This window comes from Xyrauchen texanus, chromosome 21, assembly GCF_025860055.1.
Source record: "Xyrauchen texanus isolate HMW12.3.18 chromosome 21, RBS_HiC_50CHRs, whole genome shotgun sequence".
In the NCBI taxonomy this organism is placed as follows: Eukaryota; Metazoa; Chordata; class Actinopteri; order Cypriniformes; family Catostomidae; genus Xyrauchen; species Xyrauchen texanus.
In genome coordinates this window covers 9,156,376-9,169,700 of record NC_068296.1, presented here as the reverse complement: position 1 = coordinate 9,169,700, position 13,325 = coordinate 9,156,376, and positions in this window count along the sequence as shown.

Below are 13,325 nucleotides of genomic sequence, written 5' to 3'. Positions count from 1 at the left end.
TAATAAAACTAGTCATTGAATTGTTTATTAACACACCATCATAAAATTGTCAGTGAAAATAATTATACAGGCTTAAATGATGAGAGAACATTACTGCACATATTCAGCACTACGTTCCATCAGAGACCTAAGTATGAGATTAAACTTTTTTACACTGAGAAATGTAATTCCTCATAAATTGTATTGTGTATAATCTTGTATTTTTCTTTTTCAGGCAGAACACTACTGTAATACTTGGCATTGGAAAGGAGGAGAACAGAAGTAAACATGCTAGCTAACCTGCTTACAGTCCTTCGAAACTTCACAGAGAGGTAGGTAGAGGATATAAATCTTGTTTTTATTTACAGCTAGGGGTGATTTTTATTTTGGTTTATTATGTTGTGATATATAAATAACAAAACACCAACATATATTTGCTGCATTATCACTATGCAATGATCCTCCTAAACATGCTCATAAATCTCTTCATTTGCTTCTGGGTAAATCACTTTTTCCAGCCCATTTTTTCAGACCTTGTAAATCTTTTCATTTCTGTTTATCAGACCACAATAACAAGTCTGCTCTTTAAAAACCCGTGAGGAAGGTGGATTATATTCCGTTTTGTGCCATCAGTAAATAAAGGGATGTGCTAGCCAGGCGAGACATCTACACAGGATTAGTCCCTCTGAGTTAATTTTATAATCGAGTGAATAATCTTCTTCTTAAGTGCTTCCCCTCCTATAGTGTTCCTCAGACATGTCCTCATGCAGCAAGTATGGATATTAGTGTATTTTAATGCCTGCTTTAAATAACAATTTCTACACTAGATTAATCTTGGATATCTGTTTCTGAGCTCTGTGCTGTTTATTCCTTTATCCGGCTCTTGGATATGTCAATACACTCACACAAATCTTTGAATTAGCAAAATTAATCACATAAATCCTTTTTACATCTGTCCGCTTCATGCCTGCTCTAAAAGCCATAAAACTAGAGTAACAAGCTACATTTAGTATTGCTAGAAATATAATCCCTGTTGCACACATGCATTGATTTTTATACTTTTCTTTGTTATGTGCCATGTTGCAAGGGTGCAAATAGCAGTTCCCTTATCAAAAGCTGCACTTAATGCTGCGCATGATTCAGTGCTTTGGGAACGTCATTAGGTGTGACCAGCTGTGAACACGTCAATAAAATTGACTAGAATTTATAGCCTCTGTTGGTGACATCATCAGAATGTGCCAGTACCAGGGCTATAAATAGATGTGCCACAGGTGCATCGTCAGGTCTTTTGTCTTCAGACTACTCTGTGATGTGTTGTGCTTCTCAAGCCTCTCAAACACTGTATTTTCCTCTGAAAGAAGTTAGATTTGTCAGGCAGTGTGCAGACATATTTTTCTTCTTTATCTTTCACTTAAGTGTGAAAGACAAAGAGAAAATGAGCGATAAACAAAGCAATGGTGTGTGTTTCCCTGTTTATGCCATATGGACATACACCAGTTTTGTTTTGTTTGTTTGGGGAAGAGCACGTTGCTCTTGTGTTGGAGCGGGGCGGGTGAGAGCATTGTGAGCTGCTCACAGTGAAGATGCTGCGCACTCGTCTCGCTTATTTCCAAGAGCCAGCCCCCACCATTTCGTCATGGGGCTCACATATGGATCTGGCTGAGGAGCGAGAGACGAGTTCGTCCCTATCACTCGCTCTCTCTCCAAATCCAACCGGTCCCTCGCATGATCTCGAAAGCACGCCTCGGTGCCTCTTCAGTTCATAAGTGGGATGATGAATCTCTTGGGACTGCGGAATCTGAGTTGCCAACCTCTGAGCATTCCTCGCGTGATGACAAAACGGTTGACATACTGAGGTTGCGGTGGCCAGAGCTTCGTTGAGCCACAGATTTAGCTCTCCATGCGACCAAACAGACAGCTCATGCTATCGGCCGTTCAATGGCTGCTTTGGTCAGCATGGGGAGGCATCTGTGGCTAAACCTTTCAGGCATAAAGGATAAGGACAAAGTGTTCCTACTTGATGCCCCGATCTCACCTTCTGGCCTATTTGGTGACTCAATGAATATGGTCATTACCAGGTTTCGGGAGGTAAAAAGAAACGAGGAAGCCTTTGTACAATTCCTTCCTCGCTGCACTCAGAGGGAGGAGCTCCTAGCCACCCAGCCTCCCCCCGGTCCTTCTAGAAGGAAGGTCCAAAAACAGAGTGTGGCGAGTCGCGCTACCCCTCGCAAAGAGTGGTGATCTGCTCGTCACCCTCAGCAGTCTCCAAAGGAAGACCTCAGGACCATTATTTCTAGAAAGAGAAAGTTCTGACGGTCTTGCGCCCAGCCTTGTGGGGGTAGCCCCTCTCGGGACCGGGCACACAAAATATTTACTGGCACATTCCCGACATCCCCACAGAACCTATTCTATTCCTTCTCTATTCCTGCTAGGGAAAGAGTCTGGTTACTACAGCAGATACTTAATGGATTGCATCCAATCTTAGAGCTTTGAGGCTTGAACCGCTCGGTCAAGGCGCACAAATTCAAGATGTTAACTGTCAGAACAGTCGTGTCACAAATCCAACATCATGATTGGTTAGTCACAATCGATCTCATGGTTGCATATTTTCATATAGAAAATCTGCCACTCTTCAGGAAGTTCCTGAGGTTCGCTTTCGGGGGCAAAGCTTATATCTGGTTCTTCCATTCGGCCTAGCCTTATCACCTTACTGGATGCAGTACTGGCACCATTACGACTCCGGACATCAGCATTTTGACTAATTTAGATGACTGGCTGATACTAGCACAGTCGCAAGAACTGGCATTAAAGCACATGAATATTGTCTTAGCTCACCTGGTTTCATTGGGGTTGAGAGACAATGCCAAGAAAAGCATTCTCTCTCCTACCCAGAGAACAACGTATTTAGGGATCATATGGAATTCGATCATGATGCGGGCACAGCTGCCTCCTACTCGAATCGAGACCATTCAGTATACCCTGAGCAAAGTAAGGCTAGGCCAAGATTGTACTGTTCTTCAGTATCAACAAATGTTAGGTCTCATGGCATCTGCATCCTCGGTGATTCTATGGGCCTTCTGCATATGAGACCATTTCAGTTGTGGCTCAAAGCCAGGGGATTTCACCCAAGGGCCAATCCCCGAAGGCAGATATGGGTTACGCGCCACGGGCTACGTACCCTCTCTATGTGGCTCAGACCCCAGTTACTCGCCTTGGGCTCACTCTACGTGCGTCTTGCCATCGCAGATTGCTATCGAAATACTTCCTCAAGCATTTGAGAGGTTGCCATTTCCTGGTGCTTGTGGACAACACAACGGCAGTCTCTCATAAACCATCAAGGTCTACGATCATGCCAGCTAAACAGATTGGCACGGCAGATTCTCCTTTGGGCCCAGGGCAAGCTCCTGTCAGAGCAGGACCAGAGCAGTATATATCCCTGGATGACTGAATGTGGGAGCGGAATTACTGTCCAGACAAAAAATACCCACGGGAGAATGGAAACTCCACCCCGAGGTAGTGAAACAAATCTGGCTACAAAATAGACAATGTCACATTGGGTGAGGGATGCTATTGTCCTGGCCTATGAGGCGCGCAGTCAAGCTTCGCCAGCAGGCATCAGGACTCATTCTACCAGGGGCGGTCGCTTTTCTAAAGCTCTGGCTGGGGGTGTCCCTCTACAGCATGTTTGTGATGCGGCAGGCTGGTCCTCTCTGCATACATTCATAAGATTTTAGAGTTTGGATATTCATGCCACTCCGGGCTCTTACATCCTTGAGTCAACATTACAAGCTCATGTCTGAGACCGCTTGCGCTCTTGTGAACACACACTACACAACCGTAAGGGGTTCAGACACCCACAGTGCGGCGGTGTGGGTATTCTTGTTCCCAAAGCGCTGAATCAAGCTCAACATTAAGTGCAGCTTTTGATAAGAGAACGTCTCGGGTTACTTTGCTGTAGCCCTTGTTCCGTGAAAAAGCAAAACGAGATGCTGCGCTTCATTGCCGCACTGAGGATGTCCCAGGACTGCTCTTCAGACAAAGACCTGACAATGCACCTGTGGCACATCTATTTATAGCCCTGGTACTGGCGCATTCTGATGATGTTACAATGCTATAAATTCTAGTGAATTTTATTGACGTGTTGCACACATATTCACAGTTGGTCACACCTAAATATGTTCCCAAAGCGCTGACTCAAGCGCAGCATCTCGTTCCGCTTTTTCAGGGAACAAGGGTTACAGCAAAGTAACCCGAGACGTTATCAAAATCCCATCTGCCTTGTTTTTTGCCTCCACACCTGTGGAGGGGCAACACAAAATCTATTTTCCCTTCTCATAAATATATTAAACTACTGCCACCCAGCATGGTAGAGGCATAATAACTGAGCTGGTGCAGAGAGAGATATGAGAATGGAAAGGCCAGCACTTCTTTGTGCCGCAGAGATACACCACAGAGAGGGGTGGAGGGTCATAAAATCTGTAGTGGCTGACTGGGTGCTGAGTGTACAGGGGTGTGAAAGTACAAGTTGTTTTTCACCATGCACTCCACTGTGTGTGTGTGTACTGTATGTGTGTGTGCGTAATTGCAACCATAAGTTTGATAGATGACTACGATTAAAAAGTTGGTGTGCATGCTTGTTTGCGTACATGCATTGTGTCTGTGTGTGGGGTTTATGGCAGGATGTTTGTTGAGTAAAATTTGTTCCTGTAATCAAGCAACATAAAAATGTTAGGTGTTCTCTCTAAATGTTGTATTACGAGTTCATTTCCCTGTTACTATGGTTCAGCAGGAAGTTTTGTGTGTTGGGGTCTTGTGTTTTTAATGGGATAATTGCCCCAAAAATGAAAATTTTGTCATCAGTTAATCACTCTCATGTCGCTTCAAACCTGAATTTTCTTCTTTTCTATTTTCCACCCAATGACACCTTATAGTGACAAGGGGCTGTCAAGCACCAGAAAGGACAAAAAAGCATCAGAAATGTAAAAAGTCCCATTTATATTAGGAGTGGTGGTGGCGTAGTGGGCTAAAGCACATAACTGTTAATCAGAAGGTCACTGGTTTGATCTCCACAGCCACCACAATTGTGTCCTTGAGCAAGGCACTTAACTCCGGGAGGATTGTGCCTGTAATAAATGCACTGTAAGTCGCTTTGGATAAAAGAGTCTGCCAAATGCATAAATGTAAATGTAAATATTTCAAGTCCTCTGAAGCCATATGATACATATGTGTGCAGAACAGATGAAATGTAGGTAATACTCTAAAATCTTACAACGCATTTTACGTTAAAACAAAACATGCTTTTCTGTTGGGAAATACTGATTAATCTGCTCTGACGATTTCCTGGAGTTAAAAGTTGTAACATAATCTATAAAGTTCCGTTTTGATGCTATGTGTTAAAGCCGTAAGATCAAAGGTTTGTGCACGTACAAGGTCAGGAAGCACTGACATCATTCTCAAAGTTCTGACGGAGATGACACAATTTCTCTGCGATGTTTAACACATGTGACTCAGGAGTAAAAAACATTTTTTTCATTGAACAGATAGTGAAACTAAAGCACTTCTCTTCATCCGAGCGGAAGAAGAAAATTGTCGATGGCTTACAGGAACAGTAAGTGATTCCATAGCTTTTGATAAAATTACTAGCTTCCCTCAGGAACAAGGTATACACAAATACTTTTTCTGCAAAAAAAAAAAAAAAAAAATACGCCCTTATTAATCAAACAAGAGTAGAACACATTTGTGTGTTATTTTAAAAAAATATTGCAATTGCGATTTTAACTACAATATGATAAACATAAAAAATAAATGTGTTAATAATTCCCTTTAACAAAATTAAACCATGTTTCACCCATATCTCAGGATTCAGAGTTTGGACCCCTCTTCTGATCCATACACATGACATCACTGTGATCTGTCATTCAGGCGCATGGCTTTCTTATCATTGCTATGTCGATGACACACAACTCGACCTCTCATTTCAGCCTGACAATTCTACGGTAGCTGCATGGAGCTCATAGATATCTTGGTCTGGATGAAAAAAACACTACCTCCAAGTCCATTTTTTGAACTCGATAGTCTCTGGTCACTATGTGCTTTCAAAAAGAAATGTAAATATTTTGAAGTCAACTATTCCTTTAATTCCTTTAGGGGTCCTAAAAGGTCTGCATTGCTGAAAGGACAAATGGAGGTGTGTATTTGTATGTGTGTGTGCATGACATGCGTGTAAAGTTAATTAATAAGGCTGAGGGGGAATCTTCACTCTGATTGGGGTCAGAAAGGTAATGAAGAGATGCTCTCATTAGTGTGTGTCTGTGAATACGAGTGTGTTTAGAGGACTGTGTCATCATCTATGTCTCTCTCTGTCTGGTGCATTAACTTAGTCGCATCTCCATGTTTGGAGAGGGTGAGGAAGTATCTGCATAATTCTGCAAATATAACCCCACTGAGTGTGCAGATAATTAGGCAACACTTTGTTGCTCTTGATCTAAAGTTTGATTGTAGTCATTAAAGTGTGTATCTGGAAGTGAAAGTGTATGTTTTATTATGGGGACGCTCTTGGTTCCATCTTTCCAAACCTACCATCATTCAGACATCAGCAGGTGTGTATGTGAGTTCGTCAGACCCCCTGATTATAACAAACAAATGGAGGCCACAGGACTTGCCAAATCCCCTCTTGCTATTACTCTCTTCTTCCCCCTCCTTATTTTTCCCTCGCCATGTAGGCTTAAAGCTATTATTTCTACTTTCCATTTTATTTGTGATGTTATGTGTTTATTGATTGGCCAGTGATGTCTAGACCTGAATTGATTTAGGTCTTTTATGTCTCTATAGTGGGGTAATATTGGAACAGCATGCCTATATAAACTGGGGTTTAGGTTTTAGAACACTCCCATGCATTAACACACACACACACATACACAAAGAAACGATGACTTGCTCACTTTGCCCACCAACAAGGGCTTTGGCAGGAGGCAGCCTGATATCTTGCAGGCCTAGCAGAGGTAGACTATGTTGGGTTACACTGACAGACTATTAATAGTTTCAGTGGTCTGCTTCATGTGTATGTGTTCAAAGCTCAAATACAACCTGGGATACAAATGCTCTGAAAAATCTGTGCTTGTTTGTGGCTCAAATTACTAAATTCATCTGTTGATCATTGTAGATTATGTTGATGATGTATAAGATGACGTAGGAGGTCTGGTAAAAAGCAGAAACGTGGAAATAAGGCAGAAGTGAATAATAATAATAAAGAGCAGACCTGAGTTCTACACGAGGTGTCAGTAAGTTTGTAAACACATCTACATGGTGTCAGAAGTTAGCCTAAAGTGACGATGGCACAAGGACTTCGTAAGATCGACCCCCTCATCTTTGACGAGAACATTGCGGACAATTGGACTAAGTTTAAGCGCAAATGGCGCATATACAGCAACGCCGGTCTCTCAGCAGCAACCGAAAAAGTGCGAGCATACACGTTTCTCAACCTCGCTGGTCCCGATGCCCAAGATAAATATGAAACATTCACTTTCGAGGAGGGGGAAGATCCGGAGGATTCAGAGGTACTGGTAAAGAAATTTGAAGAAATCTGCCTACCTGTAAAGAATGTAATTATGGACAGACATGCATTCAATACAACGAACCAGAAGCCACATGAAACAATCCAGTCCTACGTTGCCACGTTAAAGACTAAAGACTAGCCAGAAAATGCGAATTTGGGACGTTGCACGACGAACTGTTAAGAGATAGATTGTATGTGGCATTCACAATAACAACATCCGCACACAGCTGCTGAAAGAAAAAAATCTAACTTTAAACTCAGCTATCGAAATATGCATGCTACATGAGCAGTCTGAAAAAGGAAACAAAGAAATAAAAAAAGAAGCAGGTACCAAAGAACTAAAGAAGGAAAGTGAAGTTTGTGCAGTGGGCCTCAGAGACAGCGTCAAATTAGGCTTTGTGCATCTTGGCCCGAATGTGCACGATCTCCAACAACGGGACCCCGAGCTCACAGAGTATAAAGATCTCTTTGACTGCAGCACCATAGGCAAACTGCCTGTAGTGTATCACATGCGCTTGGACCCCTCTGTGCACCCTACAATATGTGCTCCCAGACGAGTGCCATTGGCAATGAAAGACAAAATAATCAATGAACTCAACAGAATGACTGAACCGGGAGTCATTAAGTCGGTTCAGGAGCCCACTGAGTGGGTCTCGTCTATGGTGGCTGCACGTAAAAAAGATGGTGCTGTAAGATTGTGTATTGACCCTGTCCACCTCAACAAACCCGGGTCCGGGTCGGGTCCCATTCTATTGCTGCTTGTCTTGGGTCTGTTTAACATTATGTGTAATACCCAAGTCGATCCGAGAAGACCCGGCCGTGATCAGACAGCACTGATGATGGTGGTGCTATTTGTGTGTGTGTGTGTGTGTGTGTGTGTGTGTGTGTGTGTGTGTGTGTGTGTGTGTGTGTGTGTGTGTGTGTGTGAGTTGTAACTTGCAACATTGTAAAATTAGGATAAGAAAGTGTGGGCTGGGAAATAAGGTAAAAAAAGAAGGGAAGCCACAACGAGCTGAGTGATGTCAGAGGCAGAGCAGAGTTAAGGCACACATTATCATATTAGCAATGCTAATGTTAGCAGACTTGGCAATGAACGAGCAATCGTTATTATTGTTCAAATGGGCAAACAGTCAAAGTTATCTTATGCGAGATATAAAAAAACTCCAATGCTGATTCAAACAAGTGTTTGCCATCCATCACTGTGACAGCAAGTGGACTTTTGAAGCTGAAATACTGAGTGGATTAGCTCACATTCATGTTAGACTCAATTCTGGTATGAACCACTCACATATCATGATATAATCAGTTCCAAGTGGATAAAAGTCCTGCCCAACATGTTAGCTTGTTGAATATTCGTTTAGACACAAAATAACACATTTTAATTTGTAGTTTTATTTATGTAAGTCATTTATCATTGACTTTAATAGAAAAAGACAACGAGTGAAAGTGGGTGGCCCAAACAGCAGAACAGATTTCATTTCAACCATTTTAAAAGTCACCCAGAACAGAGGACAAAATATCTCAGAGTGGGCTTATCTTTGCACTTACATAGACACACACTGGCTTTGTGCTTTACATCAACCTGTATATAAGTATAAGACACACACTTTGGGTTTAGTGTTTGTGTTTTTGTCTCAAATCTGTCTCGTGTTTATTGTCCTTGTGCACAATGCTTTTTCTTTCTCTTCTCTCTCACTTTTTCTCACCTTCTCTTTCTTTTTCTCTCTCTGGTGTGTGAGATAAACTCATGAAACACAATTTGAATTTTAATCCGTAACAGTAATGCTCACTTTGTTTTTCCTTTCACTGCAGTCTAGCTCTGGCAAGCAGAGGAAGAAAGAGCTGGGCAGAGGAAGATAGAGCTGGGCCTCTAACTGTCAACCATACAGAATGAACACAATAGCCATTATATTACAAATATACATTTTCAGGCTCATATTTAAAAACCAAAACAAACAAACAACAACAAAACATGCTAAACACAAACACAAATAAAACAACGAGACAAGTTAGAAGAAACCCAGCTTAGAAAAAAATCAAAAGAGGTGCTGAAAAACCAGAGCAGCAGACAGGTGTTTCCCACAGATTAAATCTCTCTTTTTTTATTATGTATTTTTCTTCTTTCCTCACTCACTTGAGAGACTTTCACTCTGCCTGAGTTTATTGGCCTGTGTTACCCTTTGGCGTCATGTTGAGTTGCCGTCTGGGTAATTTCATGCTGTCAGAGCACCAGGTAAAGAGCTTCTCCTACTGGCACAGCAACATACAGCTGATTTTAATAAATGATAGTGGCCCCTAAAGCACAAGAGCAGGCCAACAAAGGGACACACGGCTCACCGGGAGGGGCAGGGAGGAAGTAAACACGGATACCGTAGAAACATGTGAGCTATTTTTAGACTTGCTCCTGCATGGCCTTGTGTGGCATGTGCAGATAGTTCTGGCTCTTACTATCAGTGTTCTTAATTCATGAGTTCAGCCATCAGCCGATACATTTTTAAGAGAAAACTGCAAATCTTAAAGGGATAGTTCACCCAAAAAATTGTATTCTCTCATCATTTACTCACCCTCATGCCATCCCAGATGTGTTTGACTTTCTTTCTTCTGCTGAACACAAAGATTTTTAGAAGAATATCTCTTCCTATCATGCCATCTAGCGCTCTGCTTTTGCGTCATGCGCTAGGAAGTGTAATCAAGCTTAAAATCATGATTGTGTCTTGAGACTGCAATGACAAGATGAACAGTGAAAAAGGAGATATATTTTGGTCTATTCTCATCCTAAACCAACTTTATCGCTTCAGAAGATATTGATTAAACCACTGGAGTTAGATGGATTACTTTTATGCTGACTTCATCTACTTTTTTGGAGCTTTTGGAGTGCTGACTACTAGGGCTGAAACGATTAGTCGACGTTATCGCCAACGTTGACAATAAAAATATTGTCTACAAAAATGTTCATTGTTGAATAGTCGTTAAGTCATTAAACATAACATACAGGTGAAACTCGAAAAATTAGAATATCGTGCAAAAGTTCATTAATTTCAGTAATTCAACTTAAAAGGTGAAACTAATATATTATATAGACTCATTACAAGCAAAGTAAGATATTTCAAGCCTTTATTTGATATAATTTTGATGATTATGGCTTACAGCTTATGAAAACCCCAAATTCAGAATCTCAGAAAATTAGAATATTACATGAAATCAATAAAAAAAAGGATTTTAAATACAGAAATGTTGGCCCTCTGAAAAGTATAATCATGCATATGTACTCAGTACTTGGTTTGGGCCCCTTTTGCATTAATTACTGCCTCAATGCGGCGTGGCATGGATGCTATCAGCCTGTGGCACTGCTGAGGTGTTACGAAAGACCAAGATGCTTCAATAGCGGCCTTCAGCTCTTCTGCATTGTTTGGTCTCATGTCTCTCATCTTTCTCTTGGCAATGCCCCATAGATTCTCTATGGGGTTCAGGTCAGGCGAGTTCGCTGGCCAATCAAGCACAGTAATACCATGGTCATTGAACCAGGTTTTGGTACTTTTGGCAGTGTGGGCAGGTGCCAAGTCCTGCTGGAAAATGAAGTCAGCATCTCCATAAAGCTTGTCTGCTGAAGGAAGCATGAAGTGCTCTAAAATGTCCCGGTAGACGGCTGCGTTGACTCTGGACTTAATAAAGCACAGTGGACCAACACCAGCCGATGACATGGCTCCCCAAACCAACACAGACTGTGGAAACTTCACACTGGACTTCAAGCATCTTGGATTGTGTGCCTCTCCATTCTTCCTCCAGACTCTGGGACCTTGGTTTCCAAATGAGATGCAAAATTTGCTCTCACCAGAAAAGAGGATTTTGGACCACTGAGCAACAGACCAGTTCTTTTTTTCTTTAGCCCAGGTAAGACGTTTGACATTTGAAGCCCATGTCCAGGACCCGCCTGTGTGTGGTGGCTCTTGATGCAGTAACTCCAGCCTCAGTCCACTCCTTGTGAAGCTCCCCACACATTTGAATGGCCTTTTCCTGACAATCCTCTCCAGGCTACGGTCATCCCTGCTGCTTGTGCACCTTTTTCTTCCACACTTTTCCCTTCCACTTAACTTTCTACTAATGTGCTTTGATACAGCACTTTGAGAACATCCAACTTCTTTTGCAATTACCTTTTGAGGCTTTCCCTCCTTGTGGAGGGTGTCAATGATGGTTTTCTGCACAACTGTCAGGTCAGCAGTCTTCCCCATGATTGTGAATTCAACTGAACCAGACTGAGAGACCATTTAAAGGCTCAGGAACCCTTTGCAGGTGTTTAGCTGATTAGATTGTGACACTTTGAGCCAACAATACTGAACCTTTTCACAATATTCTAATTTTCTGAGATTCTGAATTTGGGGTTTTCATAAGCTGTAAGCCATAATCATCAAAATTATATCAAATAAAGGCTTTAAATATCTTACTTTGCTTGTAATGAATCTATATAATATATTAGTTTCACCTTTTAAGTTGAATTACTGAAATTAATGAACTTTTGCACGATATTCTAATTTTTCGAGTTTCACCTGTAAGATCACATTAAACTCTAATGATGATGTGCGAGAGCAGCACTGTGGCTCTCTGTGCATTCAGAGCCTCTTCTATGAGTTGTGCGAATGTCCCGATCTAAGGGTGAGATATTGAAACTGCATCCGGCTAATGCACAATCTTTCGAGGGGACGCTCAACCCTCGAGCGTGCACTTGCTGCAGCTATATTATAACGTGATGGCTCGTGACTTATTCAATCATAATATATGTCAGAGAGAGTTTGTTTTTTGTGAGTTAAAGATGGACTGAAGTGAACAGAAAGGTGAGAGGGTAGTCTTCGCCACATTATACACTGCAAAAAAATAAGTTTATGATTTGTATTGACTTATTTTCCAATAATAATATCTAAAACTAATTTAAAACAATGTACATTTATTTTAGGATCCACGTTTTATACAAATATTTTTAAATATCTAAAAATCCTTTAAAAAAAGATGTACAGTATTCACCTGAGAAGCAGCATATAAGATATTTAGACTTGCTTTTAGAAAATAGATCTTGAATATAAGTATATTTTGTCTCTACTGCACTCGCAGAAGTACAACCAAGTGAAAAAAATAAACGTATATACAAAATACACTTATATTTAAGATACATTCTATTAAAGCAAATCTAAATGTCTTATATGTTGCTTCTCAAGTAAATGTATCTTGTTTCAAGGATTTTTAGACTATTTTAAATGGAAAACAAGACAAACTCTTTATAACTATATGTTTTTTGTAGTGAATTTCTTTACTGAATTAAACTTAATATAAAGTATTTTCCCCCTTTAATACAGTGAATGTCATTCAGGGGCTCAAGCTGAATAATCGGTTAAGAGCTAGTGATTAATCATTGCAATAATCACAGAATAGTCAAATAATGCTTCTAATAAACAGAATTAGATTAATCGATTATCAAAATAATCATTAGTAGCAGCCCTACTGACCACCATTAACTTGCAATGTATGGACCTACAGGGCAGAGATATTGTTCTAAAATGTTTCATTTGTGTTTAGCAGAAGAAAGTCATAACACATCTGGGATGGCATAAATGTGAGTAAATGATGAGAAAATTTAAAAGGAATTGTTTACCCCGAAATGAAAATTCTGTCAGGAAGTGGTGGTGGTGTAGTGGTCTAAAGCACATAATCTGGTACTCAGAAGGTCGCTGGTTCGATCCCCACAGTCTCCACCATTGTATCCTTGAGCAAGGCACTTAACTCTAGGTTGCTCAGTGGGGAT